Here is a 24381-nt window from a genome sequence, read left to right as displayed (position 1 = left end):
AGGTTCCAAGCTAAATTAAAATAATTCATTTAAAACAAATGTTCACTGAACATGAATCATAACATTGGTGGTCTTGGAAGAAATAAAAAAAGTGTAATGCATTTCTGAAGGAATCAAATTTTGGATATTGCTACATTTAACTATTGGAGCAAGAACTTTTTATTAAAGACCGTGAAAGAGAGAAACCTTTCCAGCAATTCACATGGGAAATACAAATACTTAAAATAAATGGTCTGTCTCAGTCTATACAATTTTCCTGTCCCAGATCCCTGAATAACAATAAGCCAAATTTTATTCTGAAGGAAAAATGGCACAGAACAACTAAATAGAATTTGGAAACTTTCAGATGATGTCTACAGAGTAGACTGCAGGTAAAAGCTCTGTAAAAAATTGGCTTTAGATGCAAATATAGAAGAGTAATTAATTGTAACTTTATATCTTGTAAAGGTACTCAGTTGAAAAAAAAAAAAGAAAGAAAAAAAAGACTCAGTATGATATATCTTTCTTCATCAGTTTTACACTCCAGACCTTTACTACTTTTTGCCTTCCATTGCTGAGTATAACCTCACCCTCCTTCACTCATGTCATGGAAATATCTGAGGTATAAGGAATTTACCCGTTACAGACTCCGACTTTCTTAAGGATCCTGGAAGAAATGTAAGCAATTATTCAATCACAGAAAGGCTTAGATTGTCAGTGACCACAAAAATAACCCCGTTTCAGCCTCCCTGCCTTGGGCAGGATGTCCACCCTCCTAGAGCAAGCTGCATAGGCCCCCATCCAACACGGCCTCAAACAACTCCATGGATGGAGACACTGTTGATTTGAAGATAATCACAGGCAGGAAAAGGGGACTAGCTAACAAACTTTTCAGTTTAAAATCAAGATCCTTAAATAGTCAGAACGTGAAATAAGCTAAATAAAAGAAGCATGTTTTGGTAGGCTCATAATATCAGAACAGTATTCCAGTCATTTTTCTCAGAGTGTTCACTGGGAAAAGCTGGCATTTCCAATCAAATAATTTGTCTTTGCTAAGAGCAAAATTCTCCTTCAGTATTTCCTGGAGCAGCCTAAGACACTGGTAATTTCAAATGAAGAAATCTCCTAAGTCATATATGGGAAGCATATGATCTTCACGATCTTTATTTAGTCTTGCCAACTTATCACGAGCTGACATTTTTCTTCAGAACAATCTGGATGAGATAGAGGAATAAACATTTGGAGAATCTAGGCCTAAAGTTATCTGATAAGGAAGCAGACCTTTGCCTCCATGAGACCAGGGTTAGCTTCTCATTACACCAGCGTTAGCTTCTCATTACTTCTGAACTGGGAGATGACATATAGTTCAGAAAATCTCACTGCTCTCATGCCACTCAAGGCTCAGCAGGAACAGTACATAATCTTCACCTGCACTACTCTCAACTACATAAGTGGGCATCAAGGCTGTATGCAGGCTTCAAGAGTATTTTGATGATGCCTGACAGCTCATCAAATTAAATACAGTGTGATGAGAGGAAAAAAAAGCAAGAATATTGAAAATACTTTAGTGTTTTGTTTTGTTTTTTAAATGTTTGTCCCCGTAGCATTTCTTTTCCTTGGAAAACAAAGTGTTTGGCATCAGTACTTAATGAGTAGTCATATGAAATAGGTTTAAATAGAGTTTTATGTATGTTTTGCCATACATTTTGCTGTGCTAGTTGGCGATGTGCATTTTAAATTTACAGAGTGTTCTGTTAGGTGTAATTTAGCATATGTAACTGCAGTTTCCTTCAACAATTTTCTCTGTTATCCTGACATCTTTCCCTTCTCCTGCCACCCTGAGCTTTTTCAAGATTTTCCAGGGCCATCATTTCGATCACGACCCTCTTCTCCTTGAACAATTCCATCCCTCTGCTATACCAGACAGACTCTGCTTTTACCTTCAAACCCTGTCAGAATACCACCTAGCTCATCCCTTTTCACCTCTGAACTACAAGTAGACTAAGGCAACCTCGTGGACATTTTGAGACTAAACTCTTCTTTTTATTCTGTAGCAGAATGAACTACAATATGTTTATGCATTTTCTCTATTTTCTTTCCACATTTTCTGACCAAAGTTTCTCTGGGAAATTTCACTAGAATTTTTTTTATTCTGATATGAAGTGTTTGACTCCAGTTAAGAAAACATACTTTGATGGAAATGCATTCAGCTGAAACTGTTCCAAAACATCAACTCCAATTGCTGTTGACTTTTAATCAGCCTATGCTATCAGACTCCATGGCAAACTTACTTCATTTCCAAATCTTAGTCATTGTAGGGCAGATAGACCCAAACCATGAAACTGCAAAATATTTCAGACAGTGAGAAAAAAGATTATTTTCCTTCACATTCATTTGCAAGTATCAGAACATGAATTCGTGGGGTACATTGTTTCTGGGTAGATTCTAAACCTCAAACACAAAGTCCCATACTTGGTCAAATCATGACCAATTGTTTCCTGAAGTTCTACCGTGTGGCTGGTTGTGACATTCACAATTACAAGTAAGGCACACATTGAGCATCACAGCTTGTGATGGTATCCCATTGATTTTCTGTTCTCTATGTATGAGTGCCATTGTACATCTCTCTACAATTAAAATGTGAAAAGGCGTATATATATATATATGTATATATATATATATATGTTGTAGCAGGTGACACAATGAGCTGCAGAAATATGTTTCTGCAGCTGAAAATCTGTCTTAAATATACTTGCAAAGTTTCCTTTGTGTGCTCATAAAAGACAAGCTTGCAAACCTATAATAGTGATTGAGTGCATGTAGTACTGTGTTTATATAGGTGTAAGAAAGATTTAAAACCAAGGCCAATACAAACAGAAAATCATTTATATCACAGGTCGTGTTTAAATTCTACAATCCCTTCCTGCTTCAATCCCCTGAAAATTCCAGTGTATTTCCTGCATCTGTCCATCCTCAATTGCTTATTATGAAATCAAATCCTAAGCTGCATCTATATTGGAGGAAAAAAAAAAAAAAAGAAAAAAAAAAAAGAAAGATGATTTGGGAGATACTAACATCCAGTAAGGAAATCAGCTTCCTATAAATAACAAGCTCCACTAATTTTAATAAATACATGGTTATTGTTCAGATGATTTTTTTTGCAGAAAGAAAAAAAAATCTTCTCTTTCAAAATGAAATACGAAGAAGTGCAAAAATGCTAATTTTCTAAGAAGAAACATTTGTATTCCAAATTAATATTTTGAAATGAGAGATCATTTCTGTGTTGTTTTACATTGTTGCTGTTTTGTGGTTTGTTTTTTTTTTTTTTAATAAAAAAAATTATGTTGAGGAGTTGGTTCAAAACAATAGATGAAAAGTATTCATATAAGTAATTTCTTCATTTCTGAAAAAACTTTTTGGTTTAAGCTAAAAATGGATTTAAAATAATGGCTTTTAAATAACAGCACTTTCATGAGACAAAATTTCCTTTCTCCAAAATTTGTTCTTAAAAGCATGGTGAAAGACATTAAAATGAGTCTATTATTTTAATATGCTTTCAAACTTCTTAAAACTCAATTATTTTGGTGACAATGTTTCCAGTGACTGCAGTATCTGTTTGTTTAATCTTCAGTTAATCTATTTTCCATGCATAGAAGATGAGGCAGGTTATAGAGAACAGCATAAACATTATTACCCATGCAAAAATAACTTCTTGCCTTGTCAATATAAACTCAGTTATCAGCAACAGTGTTATTCTTGATATCCAGATTCTTCCTATTGTCACCAGATGGCAGCCTCGACATATTCCAGTGAAACACAGCTTTGTGACGTGAAGTTAAGAGTGGACTTTGAGAACAGTTGCTTTTTGAGATGATTTTTTTTCTATATACTCTCCTGTGAATTTCTCCATCTCAGTGGTCTGCACTCATCTCTAGCACAACCTCAGGTCAGCTTCCTTTGACTGCAGTGTTTTAAATTGACAAGTCTACCACTTCATACCTGAAAGACTGATGTCTGAGTCAACTATGATTTGGTGTGTTTCTTTGGTCCAAGTAAAGGCCAAGGACAGAGAATTCACTATGTAAATCCTGGAATGCTTACTTGGGAGTACGAATCTTCTTCTGTGCTCACATGCATTTGAGTAAACAAAGATTTGGCATGCAACAAGTAGCATCGTCCCAAATTCCCTTTATTGGATCATCTTCTCTTCTGTTGTCTGGCACAAGATGAAGAAACTCATCTTGTCCCTTTCAACCTAAGCCATTCTGTGATACTAAGCCATGGTGCATTACACTTCCCATTGAGATGTACATAAGCTACAAAACAGCACTGGGAAATCAGAGTTGGTTGATTCAAAGCTAAACAGTGACAGCACGGTGTAACAAACGGCACGATGCATTCAGAAAATGCAGGATTTAAGTCTGCCAGTCTGTTATATCTGGTGCATAAATGATAACAACAATTAAAAAAAAATAGTGAAAAGATGAAGGTTGGAGAAAATAAATGCATGAGGCCCAGGACTGTTTTTTAAGCAGTACGTATAAATATGATCAAGCACAGTGAGCAGAGCTGAGATTGCACTGTGGCTGTAACAGGTCTACTTTTCATTGGGAAAAAGAGCAGCCAGCCCAGGGGCAGAGGAAGCGTAGCAGGGGGTAGGAACTGAGTGCTGTGCTAATGTGCCTACACTGTAGGATGGCACCATCATCACTCGTAAATGATAGTCACACATGCAAGGATTGCAGGACAGCACTCTTAACTATCTCCTTCTGTGCAAGTTTTCCCCAGTTTTACACAAACATGCTAATATATTCGAATCAATATAGTGTTAAGCATTTACTTAATGGCTTACATTTCAAAAGAGAGGTATCCAGCAGCTTTCTTGTAATCAGTGAAAAACTTTAAAAATTCATTTCTTTAAAAATTTAGTTTAATATCCACAGGTTAAGAGATCTTATTCCGACCATTTAAAAACAAACAAACAAAGAAAACATTAGTTACTGCAGCAGTGCTCCTACGCTACTATACCACCGTCATATTACTCCCCAAAAGAGAATGAGATATGTCAAAAATGAAATTAGCCACTCAAACACTAACAAACTTTCTAGAAGAAGTAAGAATCTCTAGTTTTTCAAGCTAGTTACATAACACCAAGAAAAAAATCTATCCTCTGGTCAGCATACCAAACAACATACCAAAATTCTGGGGTTTTCTGGCACCACAAACCATGGCATTTGATCCACCTTTCATTTATCAAGTATTTAAGGGAAGAGATTTATGCCACTCCAATCCCCTTAGCCCTTTCAATTATCAGACAGAAGCACACAGCTTGGGGCACATAGCACAAGCATGCGAGATGGGAAGGATTTGTAAAGCCCCAGCTAAGCAGTCACCTTTGTCAAAACACCGTTGATTCACTAAAGATCCAAGATGTGCCCACAGGATCTTCATTTTAAAATTTCTCATCCTGATGAGCTCTTTGTAGCCATGCACATTTTTTCTAGTCCAAAAATATACTCACAAATCAATTTCAAATGCTGTAAGTATACCAGATCGTGAACCCTGGTTCTAGTGAATCAACCCAAATTAACATCTTCTGAGTTAAAGATTATTCCTAGACACTTAGGGGTGTTGTATTTGAGATAGCTAATTGTAAGATCAGAAACCTGTAATGAGCTCCAGATACTCACCCAGATGGTACTCCACAAATACTGACTCAATTTTCATTCTCATTTCCTTCGCTTTTAATAAGATGTTCCTATAATTAAACCAGCCTAAGGCTTGGTTCAGTGGGTAATAACTCATGCTGAGATTCATTGAGAGCCTAAAGCTAAATATACTTAGATATGAATAATATACAGTTATTTTCCCCCTGCTGCTTTTACTGCTGTATGCTTTGACTTGTTCAAAATGCATAAGAGAACACAGCGCTTGTGAAGCCAACAACATAGTCTTCTAACAAAGAAAACCCTTTCCCCCCAACCACCTCCACAAGCCTGTGGTCAGCCCACAACATTACCCAGGCAAGTTGGGCTTCACAGCAGATGTGGTCCTCATTGAAACTTGCATAGACCCTGAAGGTGCTGCTACATCCAGAAAATAGACAAATCCTCCAAGCTTGTACATATTGAGCTAGCTTTAAGCACACAAATACTACATTTCTGCATTTTAAGTCAAACACAAGCACACACGTTTGCAAAGATGAGGCTCTAATTGGAGTTTTCAGCCAGCTGTCCACAATTTAGGAAGAGGGCTCATTAGTTGGCATGGAAACCAGCTTTACACATAAGCCACCCAAAGAGTGTGCAGAACTCTCACTAGTGAAATCTTAAGAACATAAAATGGTTTATGGCAACTTTTTACCCATTTTCTCAGTCCCCAATAACCAGGGCTCAGATTCCATATAAGACAAACTAGGAGTATCTCTAAATGAAGAAACTTTAAGGATACCACAATTCCTCTGACTTACTGTGCCCTTCTTCCTCAAAATATTCCTTAAAATCCCTTGGTTCCCTGTTTCTGCAAAGAGGTCTTATGGTCTGGAGTCTGTTTACAAAAATACTCGGGTAACCCTGAAACCTGGCTGATCACCCAGGCATCGTGGCACGCAGACAAACAGTGGGCCAGACATTTATCACAACAACCAAACTGCAATTTCTGCAATCAAATATCTCACAAGAAAAATCTAGCTGATATGTCAGGAGGCTATGAGTGGAGATACAAATATGGATGTTATTCAGTAGTTTTTATTGCTGAGGACTTCGTATTCTTAAATCCTTATGCAGCTGTTGATACTGTAATATGTTTATTATCAGTTGATCATACACAGTTGAGGTCAACCCATGGCATTTATAAACAGTGTTTGTTTAGTCTTAGGTTTTATCTTAGTATAAAAGTGAACAATTGATAAACAAAATGAGAAAAAATGGTCACACAAAGGACAGACTTCTAAAAATCAAGCTGCTGGATGCTTTAATCTGGTTTGGATACCAGGGCTTCAGAGAGTTCCAAGTACTTTTAAAGCTTAAAGCAGAAGAAGTGCACATGTGCCTGTGCACTGAGAAGCCACAGTGCCTGCCCACTTGAGCCTGGGATTAAGCATGCAAATTGATCCCGACCCTCTGTCATCAGTACTCAGAGCTCAGCTACAACTGGTCTTGCCACACACAGTAGTTGTGGGTTCATGCCATCTCTTCTAAAGATAGCAAGTATGGCCAAGGAGTCTTTGTTCTTGTTTCAGGCTCATTAGATGAGTGATGACAGCTTATAGTAGGGGTCCCTCATGACCAGACAACAAGCTAGGCCCCCAACTGCTGCTGTCCACTACAACTGCAGTTGAATTTAGCCAGCTGTTGTAACAACCAGTGCAACACAAGAAACAGACCTCCCTGCTCTCAGGTTTAATGAGTTGGGTGCACTTTCTACAAGTTTCCCTGCAAGATCCCACTCAACCATGAGGCTTTGTGCTGCTGCAGAAGCATATTGCTATATCATCTCACTTCTTGTTGTTGGCCTCCCCCCTAGGCAGAAACACCTTTCTTGTCTTTTGGCCTGCTGAGTCTGAACTAAAGCAAACATTCTCATTGAAGAAGAAGGAAGATAGCTCTCCTCACCCTGTTGTTTCTCTCTGAACCGACTGTTCAAAATTGTACTCTTTATTTTAAGAAAGGTGGTGGGTGAAATATAATCACTGGGATTTATAAAGCCTGCTTTATACGTAACAGAGGTTCAGTAGTGATGTACATCCAGAGTTCATTTTCCAAAGAAGCAGTGGATTATGTGTTTTGTTCACTGCTATGAGTAAACTGATATTATTATTGGACTGATAGAGCCAGGCTCAGAGAGAATCACAAAGAAAGTAACTCTGGAAAATTCCGAGGAGTGACCATACTTGTAAAAAAAAAACTATGTAATTCCTGAAAGTTGGTTTTGATGCTCTCACTCTGTGTGTATGAGATCCTTCAAGTTCTTTGCACAAGGACGCATGATAGAGTTTTGCAATGTTCCTCTGAAAATAAAGACATTAGATTTTTGTGCCAATGCAACTTAGAAGATGAAGGATTAATTGAAGTTAATCCAACAGAAAAAGGTTGCTGTAAAGAATTAAAAGTATTTATTTTAATTGACCCTTCCTTTGAAGAAAATTAAGACTCCATGTATTCTTTTTTTTTTAAGAAAGGTGTTCTCAGCCCCAGTAGTCTGATTAAAATTGTTTTCTTTGAACCTCTTCTTTGCAATCAGATTTAATGGATGTAATCTGAAGAAGATTTGAAAGCTCCATTCTCTCTCTCTTGTTTTAAATCACCGCTTTGCACTAACCCCAATACTTTGATACTCTTTTCACAGCCAACTTCACAGTAGAGTTGTAAAGTATATTGGCACACATAAATGATTGGGCTGTAGTATAAAGTCTTCAGGAGAAAGAAAACTTTGTAGACTTTGTTATTTGTCAACGTGTCAATAAAATGATAAATACTGTATCTCTTCAATTTGCCTATGGTAGGCAAAAATATGTACCTACCACTCAGCACACAGTCCTACTTTCCAAAGTCATTCTAGCAGTTAAAGCTAGAAAAAGACTCCTTAGCCAATTTCTCCCTTGCAAAAACTTCTCATAACTTGTGGGAAATACTTTATTTCTGTATTCTATTACAGGTGTTTTGATTCATTGTTCTAAAGATTTTCAAGTGAAACATCACTCATTATTTGATGCAGATGAAGGCAAGGCAGACAGACAGGTACAGGGTACAGTTTGGGAATATGAGGAGGCCTTTGTGGTTCTCTGTTTGGGAATATGATGAGGCCTTTGTGGTTCTCTAAGTGACATTTTAATATAAATTGCCATAATAAGAATGCTGTATTGAGATGTTGCAACTGCTTTCTTGTTTCAGCTATTTGCTTTCAGCTCTCATCTAGACAAGGATCTTCCTCATTTTAGAAATATTTGTAATGATGCACCTAGTGCCAGGAATCACTGAACAAAGTTCATCGATTTAAAAAAGAAGAGACTTCTTATAAGGAACTCCACCACAAATGCATGAGGCAGTGACAGATTTATTGTCTTAATTGCTCTGAGTTAATAAATTCTGAGTAATGTGACACTTTGTAAAATTACTAATTGTTAGTATTTTTTTCTTAGTTGTGACAGTACTTTCATCTTCCAACAGAACGTTATTCAGTGATTATTTCAAGCCTTGATTTCATTTCAATGGCCTTCTCAGCCACGCTGCTTTCTCATAAAGATAACCTGATATGTCAGTTGTCATTGTTTAGCACAAATATTAAAACATACTACTTTGTCACATGCTAGGGAATTCTGACTCTAGTGTAGTTACAGCAGCTTTTCTATTTACCTCAATAGCTCAAAATTTACTTCACTTGCCTTGAGTTTCTTTGCATTCCTCATATCTTCATACAGACACAATAAGATATTTCATCTTGGGTCTGAAGTTCATACTGAGTTCAAAAAAAGAATTAATTCAACTTTAATCCTAGGTCTAATGCTAGCAGAAAGCAATACTTGTTATGAACAATTCATTGCTATGATATCAAGCAGGTTAAAACACACAGTTTCTAGAACGTCAGTAGATATTTGCACTTGGAGTATCAGGGAACTCTCTGTGCTTCTGACTTTAACTTGAGATCTGAAAAAATAAAGAATATTCGTAATATTCATCCTTTCCTATAAAAAATTTTTTTTAATGTGTGGCAATTAGTCCTACATCTACTTTACTCAATGTGCAAAAAGATCTCAGCTTTAAAACCAGCTCTGTAGGACAGTGTTTTCCTTACAGTTTTTACTGAGGCTTTATTTAACTGCATAATTATTCAAAGTCTGATGCATAATCCTCATGCATTTTTATGGTGCTTGTCATTACAACAGCTATGTGCAACACAGACATGAATATGTATATATTTACAACATCTTTATGAGCAGATAAATCATGTTATCTTTTACATTTATCTATCATTACATTTATCTATCATTGCATTTATCTATTTATCATTATCTACATTTTACGCCTTAATGCTGAGACAGGGAGGTCAATACCAGTAATGTTCACTGACTTTAGGTATCAGCTTGAAGCCCTTCAGATCTGTTTTTGTAGACAATAAGTCCTATGTAGCACATATTTTCAATTGAAATGCCAGTTATCTTATTTACTCCCGTATGTGCTTTGTTTTTCCACTGAACTCAATAATACAAATCCAGCACCAGATCATGAAAAATGGAAGTTTTAGCACTACACAAGAAAAATAAGATGAAAATAGCTAGCCAGCCTTACCTAGGGAGATCAGGGCAGTGCCAGGTATGGAACGGCCAGTTTCACCAAGGGGCATTATGCCCAGAGACCTACGGGCTAAAAAGAAAATACAGACAGTGATAGAAGGAAAGCAGGAAAGCATATTTTCCTTTTTTTTTTTTTTTTTTTTTTTTTTTGGTAGAGATTAAAACAAAATCATAGGCAAATATGGGAATTTTTCTAAAGCACATACTATGCATCATTTAGCTATGATCACTCAGATGGTCTATGTGAAATGTAGGTACAGCATTCAGTGATTAAACTGGCCTAAGTATAGGGTGTAGGCACAAGCTTGCTTTGCTGAACAGCTGAAATGGAGAAGTTATCACTTCATACAAAGGCCAAACTACTTTTTGGAAGTGATTCCAAACAAACTGTGTAACAAGAGACAAGCGAAGACCTTGCAAAAATGTTGTTTGATTTGCACTTACACTGAATTGTACTGCCTACTGTGAGCTACAGCTGAGAGGTGACAGTAGAAAGATTTTTGGCTTCTTCTGTCAGATGTAGAAGAGAGAGCTCAGATCCGAAGTCCAGTTCCTAAGATCATTCTTCCCTTGAAAGTAAAAAGCTGGTATTCATATGTGACTACAATCTAGAGTAATTATCAAAGTGATAAGATGCAATCATGAGCATAACAGTTATTCAGAAAGGAATAATTTCAAGTTATTTATCACTTTCATTCACTAAAAACTTCATTCTGAAGCAGCAGGAGAAGAAGCAAACACTGTCTGGCATCGTTACTCATTTCCCTCAATTATCTAGTGTGCTGAATTAAACCCCCAAAACTAACAAGAAACTGTTTCCCAGAAAACAGTCTCAGACTAGCAAGTTTTTTCAGCATTATTTGCATTACTGTTTATCTCATGTGAGCTGATGAAAGTCCCAAGGATTTACCTCTGACAAAAAGAGGGGGACAAACACACATGAGTGCCCAGCAGCTCAGCTCAGCTGTGGTGAGGCTGCCAAAGGAGATAATTCTGCCAAGCGAAATGGCTTCCAGGCTGTGCACTTCTGTGTCAAAATGACATTAGTATATTTTGACATAAGTGCTGTCTTTTATCAGGGATAAGCTTCAAAGCCACAGAGATGGGAAATCAGAGTTTGACAGAAAAAATACAGGTTGACAGAAAAACATGAAGAGAATTTGTTAAACCCAGTGCTCCAAGAGCCTATGATTCATTCAAGGACCAAACTTAGAGCAAAAGATGTTTTACTGTTGCATGACCACGATGGTTTTGGCATAGTAAATTAATAAACTTCCTCTGCAGAGAAATGTACCTTGTGCCTGCTCTAGTGACTAGAGCTGCCTACCCGCTGCCTTGCTGATCACAGGAAGAGGAAAATGTATCTTCATTTGCCAAAGTTATCACACAGGTTTCGTAGCTGTTTGGTAGTGACACAGAATTTCCATTAGATTCCATAGGCCAAAAGCTTTACTGAATGGGGTTAAAAGTTTCTGACTTCACATCAACAAAACTTCCTGCTGGAGTGATTGTTATGTCCAACAAGGTAGGTCGTTTCCCTCCTGTGTATTTTTCCTCATCTTATCTCTAGTGACTCCAAAAGCACATAGGATTCACAGAAGCTAAAACTAAAACAACAACCTACATCCGGTCAATCAGGTCATCTCTGATCTTTCGGTCAGTCCCCTTTGACAGCCACACAGTCAATAAAATTGCCTGGGGATGATGCCAGCAAGTTGAATTCCCTCTTCCCTTTCCCTTGAAGCTCAGCAGAAGACAGAAAGAACATTTTCATCTTCTTAGCCAGATTTCAGCACTCGAAGAAGGATTGTACTTCCAATTATAAGTGGCATTGCTTCTTGTGACAGCTGTCTGTTTGCATGATTGATGTCTGCCCATCTCTGTTTGAGTTCAGAAGCTTCTGCAGCGCACACAAGAAGATCAAAGACTTCTATCTAAATCCCTTACCTCAAAATATTTACTCACTGTCATCTGGAGAGATAGGGAGAAGTCATGGCCTCAACATCTGACAACTCACTTGTGACGCCTTCTAATGGGTCCCATTTGCCATTAATGTCACCAATGATATAATTTGGATATCACAAAGAATACATTACAGAGGTTTCCAGAAAGGGGTAACTAGATCTAGTTCTGTCTGGATAAGGCAGAAGACACACAGCTGGGAAAGAGGAATCACTAGTAAAATGATACAGAACATAAACTCTGGAGATAAATAGTCGTGAAGACTTTTTGATTCAGCTAGGATTTCTAGACTTTAAGCCTAGATATATCTGCACAGATCTCATGCTCAGGTTATTGCTTAAGGCAGTATAGTACAAAATGATAAAGTCATTTTAGCCATGTAATGCCGAAGAAAACATTCTGTCATCTTGTTTGGCAATCTAATCATACGTGTGCAATACCGTTTCTCATCTAAGCCACCTATTGCTCATGGAAAGGATATCAACTTGCCTGTTGCTCCCAGTACATTTTGTAGAGCTTTGATTTCTGTACTCTGGCCAAAGTGTGGTATTGTTCAGGTCCTTTGTCTTGCCATTAATGTTCTTGTGTTATGGTTTTCTCTGTTGGGTCAATGAGATTAGATTTCATTAGCACAGCAAACTGAAAAAAATACAAGTTATTAGATAATCATTAAAGCACATCTGTTGCCTTTTTCAGAGTGCCAAAGTCTGAATTCCACTGAACTAGTGACATGGCACTTGACCAGCGCTTAGTTCAGCTATGGTCAATGAGCTGCAAAAAGATTAAAATATTAGCAGCCAGTTGATTCAACCTAATCCCTGGCAGTTTTGTTTAGACTGCAAAGAAAGGTGCCTAGAGCAAAAGTGAATGAAACAATTGCAGTAAGAAAATGCTAACATTTTTGAGTCTGTTCCACTGAATTTGCTATACTGGTACTTGACATGGGTGTTGTGCCAAGGCATCAGCTCCTCGGGCACTCTAAATACACTTTCATGCATATCCATGCTGAATTGGTTCAAAAGTCCCTGAGAACTTCTCAGCTTGAAAGTCTGGCTGCTAGACAATGGAATCAGGTATTTGTCCCCCATCCACACGCCCAAAATGAACAGAAATCTGAGCTATGAATGAATATAAAGTCTCAAATACCAGCTTCTTGTTTCTTTTCAAAAATTCTTCTGAAATATCCTGTGGCAAATATGTTAGATCATGTTTCTTTATTTTTTTTTTTATTTAAAGAGAAGTTGTATGTGTTCCCAAGTTTATCTAAATATATGGAGGCGTATTTACAAATAGTCAATAATTAATTTTTAAACACTTTCAATCATCTCTGTTGTCCTTCTCTTCATGACTATTTTCAACAGTTCTGCAACATTCCCTCATATCATATCTCTTCACTCATTAATCCCAATAAATTGTTGCTCACACAGTTTCTCTGCATTGTACTCCCAGAATTTGCCCCCTCACATGTTACTCACCTGGGTTATCAGTAATAAACAAGATAATTATGATAAGCTGTCGAATCTGTGACAGGTGGTGAAAGGCAAATGCAAGATAAATCCTACAATCTGAAGTTTATAATTGATGAATAGTCGCTTTTGGGTTTTTTTTTTCCAATAATTCTGTTTATAATACATTTACCTTCTTTCTATTCCTGACTTATCTGATATAATTTCTGTTTCAGTGAGCAGGTGATTAGCAATATGACTGCTCCTCTTTAACAAGGAAAAGAGGCATGTCTTAGAGAGCCTAGAGACTGGGTAATTCATGTACCAGCTACAGCAATTAAGGAATAACAATCATGTAACTCTGAACTTCTTACCTACACAAAAGGTTATCTCTTTTGTTCACTTTTCCTATAGTAGTTTTCCAACCTTGGAAAAAAGGTTATTTCCAGACTTGCAACTTCTGCTGCACATCACCAAATGGTTTGTACTATTTAGGCTGTTGCCTTGTGCTCAAAAATAGTCATTGTTTATATGTGATTGATTTAATATTTCCAGTTTAACTAAATGTTGGACCTGAAGAACGGCCTACGTTCTTCATTTTATAACTTGGCTATAGAAGACAGTATGTGATATCTAAAGAGTCTGTACTGATAAATTACACTTGTTAACAGCAGCTACACGTCCCCTTGGGATATTTTCTGGGTTCCAGAGCAGTTAAGGAATTCTAAATAATTTGCTGTGAGGGTTCTTCTGGAAACAAACAAAACTTTTCCCTGCCTTTTGAAAAGAAGATATGCATAATCATGAACACAGGATTAGGACATATATCCTAGATGCATGAAGCCTAGCTTTAGGTTTTGTATGCTTTTAAGAGGGCTCAAACCCACATCTCTGACTTCCATGTATGGTACCCTAGCTACCAAGACAAAAAGATGAAACTGCAACATTATTCAAGGAAAAATTCAAAATTCACAGGGTGAGATCTTACGTCTTCTGATATCAAATAATGATTCAGGATCTCACCTAGAGTGTGAGAAATTTGGATTTTTGTGTATGCTCTACCATGTATTTTATGGGGCCTGGTTAATGTAAAGTAAGCAAAGGAAGAGACAGGTTTCAAGGCTCTACGGCTCTGCTTTTTTACATCTACTTACCAGAAAAAAAAAAATAATGCAAATGCAATCTCCCTAGGCTGGTAATTGTTAAGATCATTTTAGCAGAGTATAACCATTTAGCAAAAAACAGAGAGCACAGCAGACAAAATTACAGCTGTTAGGGCAGCCCTCAGAAAAAAGAAAAAAAAAAAAAAGAAAAAAAAAAAAATGAAAAATATATATATAGTCCAGCTTTTCTGTTCACTTAGCTTTCTTTCCGTCCAAAATAGTCACTATGCTACAGTGAGAATGGTTCTTCCAAAGGCCTGCACAACTGATCTCAGACTCTTTACACATATTTATTATAACTGGGAAATGTAAACCTTGAGTTAGGCAGCCAATGAACTGATGAATGGTTGTTACAGCTATAAAATGGGGTTGGGGCCAAAGAGTGATGTGATCAGGCAACTCTGTCCAGCAGAATGGTGCCCTATGGAGTGCTGGTTTCTCAAAGCAAGTTGGAGAGAAACCTAAGCTTGTTTTCACCTGTGACTGGAGCCCTTTTTTTTTTTTTTTTTTTTTTTCCCATGCATTTCTTTCTTCCTAGATTCTCATATATCAAGAAGGCAAAATTCCAACAATGCCTACTGGTTTTGTATCATATCTCCAGATCCTGCGCTTTCCTACAAGAGATGTTAACAGAACGCATTCTTAGATTTGAATAACCTTAATTTTAACTGTTTAATTCAGGATTGTTTCCCAATTTTAGAAGCAGTAATACTAAGTAGTCTGGAAATGGCACAGGTCCAGTTCACACCTTTTATACAGATTTATGGCAGATAATCAGTTTTAAAAACAAGCAAAAATTAGCAGACTATGAGTTTTTGACAACAAGTAATTCACTCCACCCATATTATTAACTGGACATCTTGTGTATACATATGAACAAATTTTAATTGTTAATCAAACAGTTCTGTGTTGTTAAGTTCAACAAACTATTTGTCCTCCTTTTTCTCCAACACCGCCCTGAGCTGCTATTAGTATATAAATCACTTCAGTTTTCCTGAGAAACGTCCAGTTCCTGTGACTCATAACACCACCTACTGGACAATTATGACCAAAATGTGACTAAAAATGTTCTTAATCAGTGCATTGGCCCATGTATGCCGATAATGTATTCATACACGCACCTGCTTTGGTCACAGTCTAACATGAATTCCTCCAGTGATGTTATGAACGGGTATTTTTTTTAGTGTCAGTGAACAAATACCTGTCAGAACCGAGAACATAAATTCTTCTCTTGCGATTTAGGCCTGGGGAATATTTGCAGCACAAAGATAGAAAATAATAAAATAATGATTCATTTCTGGTATTTATAAAAAGCAGCAGCCTGATGCTCCTTCAGCTAAGCCCTGTGTTTTAGTGTATGATTTTATTCCTATCAGCTAAAATCACGGCTTCTCCTTACTTCAGTCAGTGGGAAGTATCTAGGAGAAAAGTATGGCTTGTTCTAGCCTTTGGAAAATACCACCATGTTTAAAGGTAACCAGACAATTTGTTCTTTACCTCCCAGAAACACTTCAAAGTGCTTGGGAAAATGCTGCTGGATAAAGATGGATACCTACTGAGTGCAATCATAGCTCAACATACTCTTCACTTCCTTTGCATTATATGTGTTGTACGCCCTGAGATCACATGGGAACACATGGGGATTGCTCTGGCAATGATTAGGAGTATAGCCCCTGAACTTCCTCTAGCAAGTAGATAAATGTTTGTCAATCAGATGAGACAGTATGTATAAAGAGACATTAGGGGGACTTACAGACTCATTTCCCTGTCTTAAACAGTTACTATGATAATCTGAGCACTCTAACCAAAAGTGATGAGGTGCCGTCTGCTAATAGATTTCAACACACATTGTTCTTGAGTCTCAGTAGGTCTTTCACAGATCATGCGTTGAACCATTAGAGCTCAATGATTTGCAGTGGTAAGTGCAACCTGTTGCTTTTAATGTGCTACGGTATTAAAAAATCACACTTCAGAAAATCTCAGCACAGCAAAATAAGTGCTGTATATTCTGGGACATTAAACTGCTCTTTTATTTTCCCACTATTTGCAGTTAAAAAAATTAGATAGAATTACATATTTATTTCTGTATGTAAAATAACAGTAAAATAGAATAAATTATTTGATCTTCATTTTCAGAAAGGAATTCTCATTTTGGACAATACATTTGTCTGAATCTAAGATACTGTGGAGATTATTTTGACAGATGATGAATATATGAGCTCTCAAATCTCTTCAGTAGTAGCGGAATGAGGTAAGTCCAATAAAAATGATAGACCACTCTTAAAACGTGCTATTACAAAAGGAAGAGGTATTTGTTTCAGTCATATGATGAAACCAAAGTCTGCATACTCAAGACACGAATCTGAATTGAAATAAGGTTACTCACTGTTTGACCAGAAGTTATCTGTATTTTTTTCTTAGTGTAAAAGATTTTCCTCTTTCCTCTTGGCAATGCTCAGAATACTGTAGGCCTAACATTTATGGCAAAGAGTTACGTTTATTGCTTAGGATGAATAACATACTTTAGATAAAGACATGCAAATCTTTTAATTCTAATACCTTTGGCTAAGGACCAGGAATTAATAATGTTAACCTCAAGGATAATTAAAAATTAAAAAAAAAAAAAAAAAACAACAAAAAGCCTTAATCCGAACTTTGGAAAATTCCACAGAACATGTCCTTCTTTTCAACCCTTTCCTCCCCCCCCAACAAATACTGTTGACAAATCTCAAGAATTCCAGGTTTTCCTGTATGGGTATTTGAAAGGAATTTTTAATAACAAAAACTGTAGAATTCTTTTCTTATGTCTAAACTAATCAAGTAGAACAAATTAATGGAGTAAGATCTGAGTATGTATTACTCACTGGAAGATACTGTACCAGACAGTTCATGGCTCCTGAAATACTTATCAAGCTTTTATTATGTTATTGCCACTAACTGAAGTGGTAAACAGATCACATGATTTAAGAAAAAATCCCATGGTGTAAACCAGAAAATGTTGGATAAAGTTAGAAGTATGTGTACCCTAGTCTTGGCCCATTTAGGTCAAAGACAAAAGATCCTGCTGATTTCAACAGCCTTACTTAGGCCTTAGAAGTATTTTGCTAAAGTCACTGTGCCTGATAAAGCTTCAGGTTTATTTCCAGTCATACTGCGATATCAGCAATTGGAGCAAGGCACTGCTGTGTTTTGGCACTCTTGATATCATTTCCATCAGTACATACCTGCCTGAGCAGACCGCATAACTTCAGAGAGCCTGTTTTCAGAAAATACACCTTGTTTCTTGAAAATGACTTTCCCAAGGGGTGATACTTTGTGCTATACAGTCATCCTGAGCTGCAGTTTCAACTTTATGGCATTTCAGCAGTGAGATAACGAGCATAAGCATTGATTCATGTCCTGCTTCAGTACTTCAAATACACAGATTACGGATGGGTGTAAAATAGGATAATACAATCAGGATTTAGAAGCAAATATATTCACTTAAAGTCAAAATACTGTGGCTACTAATCATGTCTTGTTGACAGAACTGGACACTTCTGTTTTCCTTAACAGCAGAACTAATAAGCTCATCAAAGAAGTCGAGCCAGGGGAGGAAAAAGGCACCAACTCCCATTCTAGAAAGCCTTACTCTAATAGTTTTGACTGTATGCTAAAAATCGATTTTCCCTCGTCATAGTGTTTTACTTACCACAAGATGGCACTGTTTTTTATTTCTTTATTCTCAGCTGGAACAGTCCGCAGTCCTCTCGTGTTTCATCACGGTCTCTAAAGAGAAAACGAACAAATAGCAATTGTAATTAGCACACATTTATTTCATATATCCGTTTGTTTGGATCCCTGCTCTCTTTATAACAGAGTGGAAGAATCTGGGGGTAGTGGCTTGCAATGTTTATTGCTTGCAGATATTATTTCCTTTTCAGATTGTAAGATGCTTCACAGCCCACCAGAACAATTTGAATTTTTAGGTTTAGCTTACGTTGGGTCCACTAAATCAAAGAGCTGGTTCAGATGTGAGACCAATCTAAACATTCTCCTAAAAACGTGGTAAATATTTGGATGGACAGGATTTGAGTTTTCAATTCATAGTGAATTAAGGTAAGATGCCAAAAAAATTCTATACAGCATTTCATACAGTTCTACTATAGTAGTGTCTCTTTCATTGTCTATCTGGAAATAGTTTGTATTAAATAAATCTATAAATATAATGTTACGGAGTAGATGCTACTAAACATTCCCATAATAGACTAGTGGTGCCTACGAGGACAGGGGGATTTACAGAGATCCATATTTATGTAAATAAAGAGACTTTCATTAGCTGAAATAGGAGATGATAAAAAAATGATTTCTAAGTTTACATTCAAAATGTTAGCAGTCATTCTATTTATATGGCTTTATCATTATGCTGTTATGAATGGGAGATTTTGTTATCCCAAAGCACGATTTCTGCAGAATTCAGGCTCTAAGAAAGCTTACCAAACAACTGTTCTTTGAAAAAGTTGATTTGTGCTTCTGTTGAGAATCTGTACTAGTGACTTGCTGAAAGTAGTAAAGACCCCTCCTTCTACAGTATCCCCAGAAAGTATCCAGTGTTTGTTTTCTCTCTTGTGAAAGAACATCTGTTGTGAGCGGTATGAGCTATCTTCTGGGTCTGACCCACCTCTAGTTACTCTTTTAATAACCCAAGTCAGTATGCACAGTAAGTAGGACATGCATGGGTCTCCTTTCCACATAATGGATAGGCAGCAGTAACCTTGCATCTGCTCTTGTGTTAGTCTGTCACTCACAATCAGAGGTTACTTGATGCCTAAAATAATTCCTCCCTTGACAACTAATTCATCTGGGAAGAAAAAAGACTCCATCCAGATGGTGGGAATCTCACAGGCTTTTTTTTTTTTTTTTTTTTTTTTTTAATGGCAAGCCTCTACTTTTTAATAGACACTCAAGAAGTTATATAACGTTTTTGGTACTGTCATGTGCTATTATCAGCTTTTAAATATGTATTCAGCATTCAGAAAATAAATCCTTCCCTGACCTGGCAGAATACTTTAAAAATGTGTGCTGCTACAACATTCTACAAAAGTAAGTTTTAATACCAAATATTGTATATTTTTCTTGATGTACAAATATGAGACAGAGAAGGGTGGTATGGTGGGTTAAGGAACAGGACAAATGTTTTTCACCTGATGCAATGTCAGTTTGCTGAGAATTTTGGTGAGTGTCACCATCTGCACACTCTTGCTAGTTCATAAGCAAAAAAAGTAGTGGTTTTAGTCCAACACAAAGCAGTTGTCTCTGTGGTAAAGCCTAACACTATTGGAAATGAAGAAGGATTGCAATATGTAGCTGAGGAAATGAATATATAATATAAATATAATATTCTTGAAAAGATGACTAATTTCCTTACCTTCAGAAATCAGTCTTCAATAAACATCTGTTATGTCTATTGGGAAACCTACACAGTTTTACCCCACAAGGGGGGTTGTCAGTGTAATTGATTTTCTATTGTTCTCTTGTAAAAGTAGAGGACATCAGCCAGCACGACAGTTGCAATATTATTTTTCATAAATTTAGGTTTCTCGCCTTGGATTGAACCAGACTCTCATAAGAAACTCAACTCTTGTGACTTTTGAAAAGTGAGTTTCTTGACTACGTGTTTGGAAAAAGATTCAAGGCTTGGAGGTCAAAATACAAACAAAAAGGTATCTATATTTGCCATTGAAAAGTATTTGGGGAAAAAAAAAACATTTGCTGAATATCTGAGGTTGGAAATAGTGACATTGTATATCAACCTGCTCCCTCGCATTAGAACCAGAAGTGATTTCAGAATACACCCTGTGGACAAGAGAAGGACCAGCAGCTGCCCTTGCAGACATCACCAAGGACCCGGAGCTCACATGGCTTTTTGGTGGTGTCTCAGGGAAAATGTATAAAAGAAAGAGCAAAAACACTGCAAAAGGCAGGAATAGGAGGGAAAAAATTAAGAAGCAATGGGGTGAAGGCTGAGGTCAGAGAAAAAGGAGGGTAATGAAGTGCTCCAAGGCAAAGCATGAACCTGCTTTGAAGAGGCCCATACTGGAGCAAGAGAACAGTGTGAGGAGGAAGGAGAGGCAGAAAGGAACTGTTGTGGACCCATCGCACCTTACATTCATTGAAACAGGAATTAGGAATGAAGTGAGAAAGGATGTGGGGGGAGATCTGTCTTCAATTTTTGTTTCTCAAAAAAGCCAAAGCTCTTTCAATTGGCAAAAAATTAATTTTCTCCAAGTGACAAATTGGTAAATAATTGCTGGACAGTAACTAATAAGTAATTTCCTTGTCTTTATCTATGCCACAAGCTTTTTCATCCTATTTCTGCCCCCACATGCCCTCATGAGGAAGGGGAGTGAGAGAGCAGCTGAATGGGAGGCCATCCGCTGGGTCATCTCCCCACATGTAGACATGTAATGGAGCCTCTTGCTCTGAAGAACCTCCCTGAAAACAAAACTAAAGAGGAGGACAAAAAACAAATTTTTTGTGTAATTTGTATAATTTGTGTAATTTTAGGGAAAAAAAAATGAAATGAAGGCACAGAAGTATTGTATGTTTTGAAGAGTTACATGAGGCATCTGCTAGGGAGAAGAGACCCAGCTCAACACCTTGGCATTCAAGGATGGCACTGTAGGCTACCGCCTACCTTTCTTCTCATATCAGGGCTGAAGTATTTAATGAAAATGCTGTTTTCTTGCATTTTGACCAGTTAGCTAGCACTTCATACTCTAAGCTGTAGGCAACAACAGGCATTGAATTTGCCCTGAAAAAATGCTGTGGTATTTCCATCTGTCAGTAACAGATTAAAAAAAGATTGTGTGGATTCTTCATAAACAACCCTAAACCTTCACCTACGCTATTTATATCTAAACTGAGGAAGATCTAGTGATTGATAGCTGGACTCCTATGCCAACTACTTACCAAAAGACAAAATAAATTTGATGAAATCTGTACATCTCTGAAGGGACCATGAGCAAGACTGAATTCTCGGTCTTCACTGTCTTTTCTTAAACCCTGCTAAAACTCCACACTGTTATAGAGTTTCAAATTATTACATCAATATAATAGTTTGAAATCTATTTTCTAGTGACTCATGAACTTTGAGAATGAGTATTTCTTTTGCATGAATGTTACCAAATCTGTATTAAACACTAGCTTATTTGTTTTTAGGGTTTATTTTTCTGCTTCAAATGCTATCCTTAGATTTAATGGCAAACGGGCATTGGAATAGCAAATAACATTTATCTGTGATTGACAAAAAACTGCTAGTAAGGGTATTATTTCTTTAAAAGAAGAAAAAGTAATAATATTATGTCTTAATAAATTAGTCTAGAAACATTATTTAATTTCATGTCTAAATAAATTAGTCTTGAAACATTATTTCATTTCATCTTTCTTTTTTTCTTCCCCTCTCCACAAAATAATGAAGGTCAAACAGATGCTGTATGGAAATTAAGCACAAATGCATATATTTCTGATTAATAGGACTTGTAGTGAAGCAAGATTAATTGGTCAGACATAAAACTGAAAGTAAAATTCTACAGCAGCAAAGAAAAGCTGAAAAGCTTAAATAGAGTGATTTTCCCTATTGACAAAAATTGTGCTGTCCACATGCTTGGTGTACCAAAGTGAACAATTGCATGGAGTGCCTTCCACTACGAAGAATATTTTGAAACTGAAATCAAATATGATTTTATTTGTGTTGATATTATCTCATAAATATAAATCTCATTTAATGTGAATTTCCTTTCCTGCTCTAATCAACATGGCAAAAACTTTAATTGTTTTTTCCCAGGGATGAACTTCAGATAAATTAATGATGACTATCACTGGTAATTTAACATTACTTTCTTTTTTCTTTTCTCATCTCTTCTTTATTCTGAATTCTAGACATGAGTATCAACATTGATGTTTACATTTATATAGATGGGAAAATGGAAATTAATATTTCTGGGAAATCATCTGTGCTTTGCAGAGCAAGAAGAGCCCTGGGTACAAAGCCCCATTGGTCCTAGAAAAGCCCTGCCTGATTGACATTTTGAAACCACTGTGAACCAATAAACTAATGCTTAAAGTTTTTAAAGTGCTTATAATTTATTATTTTTTACACTAGATGCTTGATCTCAGGGATATCCCTAAACTACATCACAAAATCATCCAAAACCATTCCAACTTGGGAGAGGAAGGAAAGGGAAGTTATAACATTCTTGGGGTTGTAATGGACTTGGATAAAAACAAGAGCTGTGCATGCATGCACCATGCACTTTGTCATCTTCTCTGGCAACAGTGAATTAATTCTGCTTACTTTTTAACAAAAGCCAAAGCACTGAATTGGCTGCTGGGTGAACTTCTTTGAGCAGAGCTTGTTGTACTATTGAAGTTTTTTCTCGTATGTCTGTTCTTTTAGACTGGTACAGTGAGAAGCTGACTCTAACTTCTGAAACTCCTCAGGATTTGAAGGCAAGGAAGTTGGTCTCCCACTCCCAATTCACGAATTAGGTCAGACTATCAGAGACAATATATAACAAGTCTCAAATCCTCATCTGTAGTGATCAAAAAGCCAATTAATTTAGTTTAATACATAAAAATCTTGCTCCTTTATCTAAGAAATCTACCAGTGCCCTATCTTGGTAAAACCATATCTTGCTTTTTCTGTATTTCAGATAACTTAGTTTTTGTAAAATAATATTTTGTGTATTTAGATTAGCTCTAAATTCTCTTCTAAATGCAGCTTGAAACATCTGAGTAATGCATGAGTAATACATATGAGGCAAAGCAAACTCTGAAATAAATATGAAGAGACACAAGGAAACTTTCTGGTAAGCCAAAAGGAGAAGCAGGCTTTGTCACTTACAGAAGAAACAATCTTTTTTAATGGAAAAATGATGAAAAAAAAAATACCAAACAAGATCAGAGCCAGCCCTGTAAATCAATGCATCTTGCTTGTTGATTTACAACCTGATTAAGATCGATCATTTTCATCAGTACTCCGTTTCCACCCTACTTAAGTGCACTATCAATTATGTTACCCTGCCTTCTTCTGAAGGAGAGTGAAGGGTATTCTAAACATGTTGTGTTGTTTATCCACATTCTTGCTTCTAAGATAATTTTGAAGATTTCTAATCTCTATTATAAAAGTATTAAAGAAGTATTAAAAAGTAATATTTGAATCCAATGTCTGTTTCCACAAGTGCTTTTCTTTTATACTGACATTAATAATTAAGTGATTTCTCTTTAAACTTTCTGTAAATGTCTTTTACACTGTAACAAGGGAAGAAATAAGGAACCGATGGGGAAAGGTAAGGTCAGTGCACCAGATTCTTTCACATAAGGGTTTTTTAAGCAGGATCAAACTAGCTATTACGGCTTGATTTATTTTTTATTTTGGCAGTAACTCTGTAACTGAGCCTTTGTGTTAAAATGCCTGTATGGAGCTGCCCCTACACACCATTTGTTGCATCAAAGACTTTCAGTTTACAGCTATCTCATAGCACCTGGATGCTACAAGGTT

At 36.6% G+C, this 24381-nt stretch overlaps 1 long non-coding RNA gene across 1 annotated transcript in view; it reads right to left on the bottom strand.

Moving 5' to 3' along the window:
- Positions 1–4981: 4981 nt before the first annotated feature.
- Positions 4982–24381, bottom strand: part of LOC128086515 (uncharacterized) — a 65330-nt gene continuing 45930 nt past the window's right edge. Inside the window, exons 11-17 of the long non-coding RNA XR_008209389.1 lie at positions 18532–18608; positions 17227–17311; positions 15962–16041; positions 11895–12831; positions 10715–10839; positions 10266–10340; positions 4982–9623 (exon numbers count right to left, since the gene is read on the bottom strand). This is a non-coding gene — a long non-coding RNA (uncharacterized LOC128086515). The remainder of the gene's footprint in view (positions 9624–10265; positions 10341–10714; positions 10840–11894; positions 12832–15961; positions 16042–17226; positions 17312–18531; positions 18609–24381) is intronic.

This window comes from Tympanuchus pallidicinctus, unplaced genomic scaffold, assembly GCF_026119805.1.
Source record: "Tympanuchus pallidicinctus isolate F22 unplaced genomic scaffold, pur_lepc_1.0 scaffold3, whole genome shotgun sequence".
NCBI lineage: Eukaryota > Metazoa > Chordata > Aves > Galliformes > Phasianidae > Tympanuchus > Tympanuchus pallidicinctus.
The sequence above is the reverse complement of the archived record's forward strand: the minus strand, read 5'-3'. Positions and strand labels throughout refer to the sequence as shown.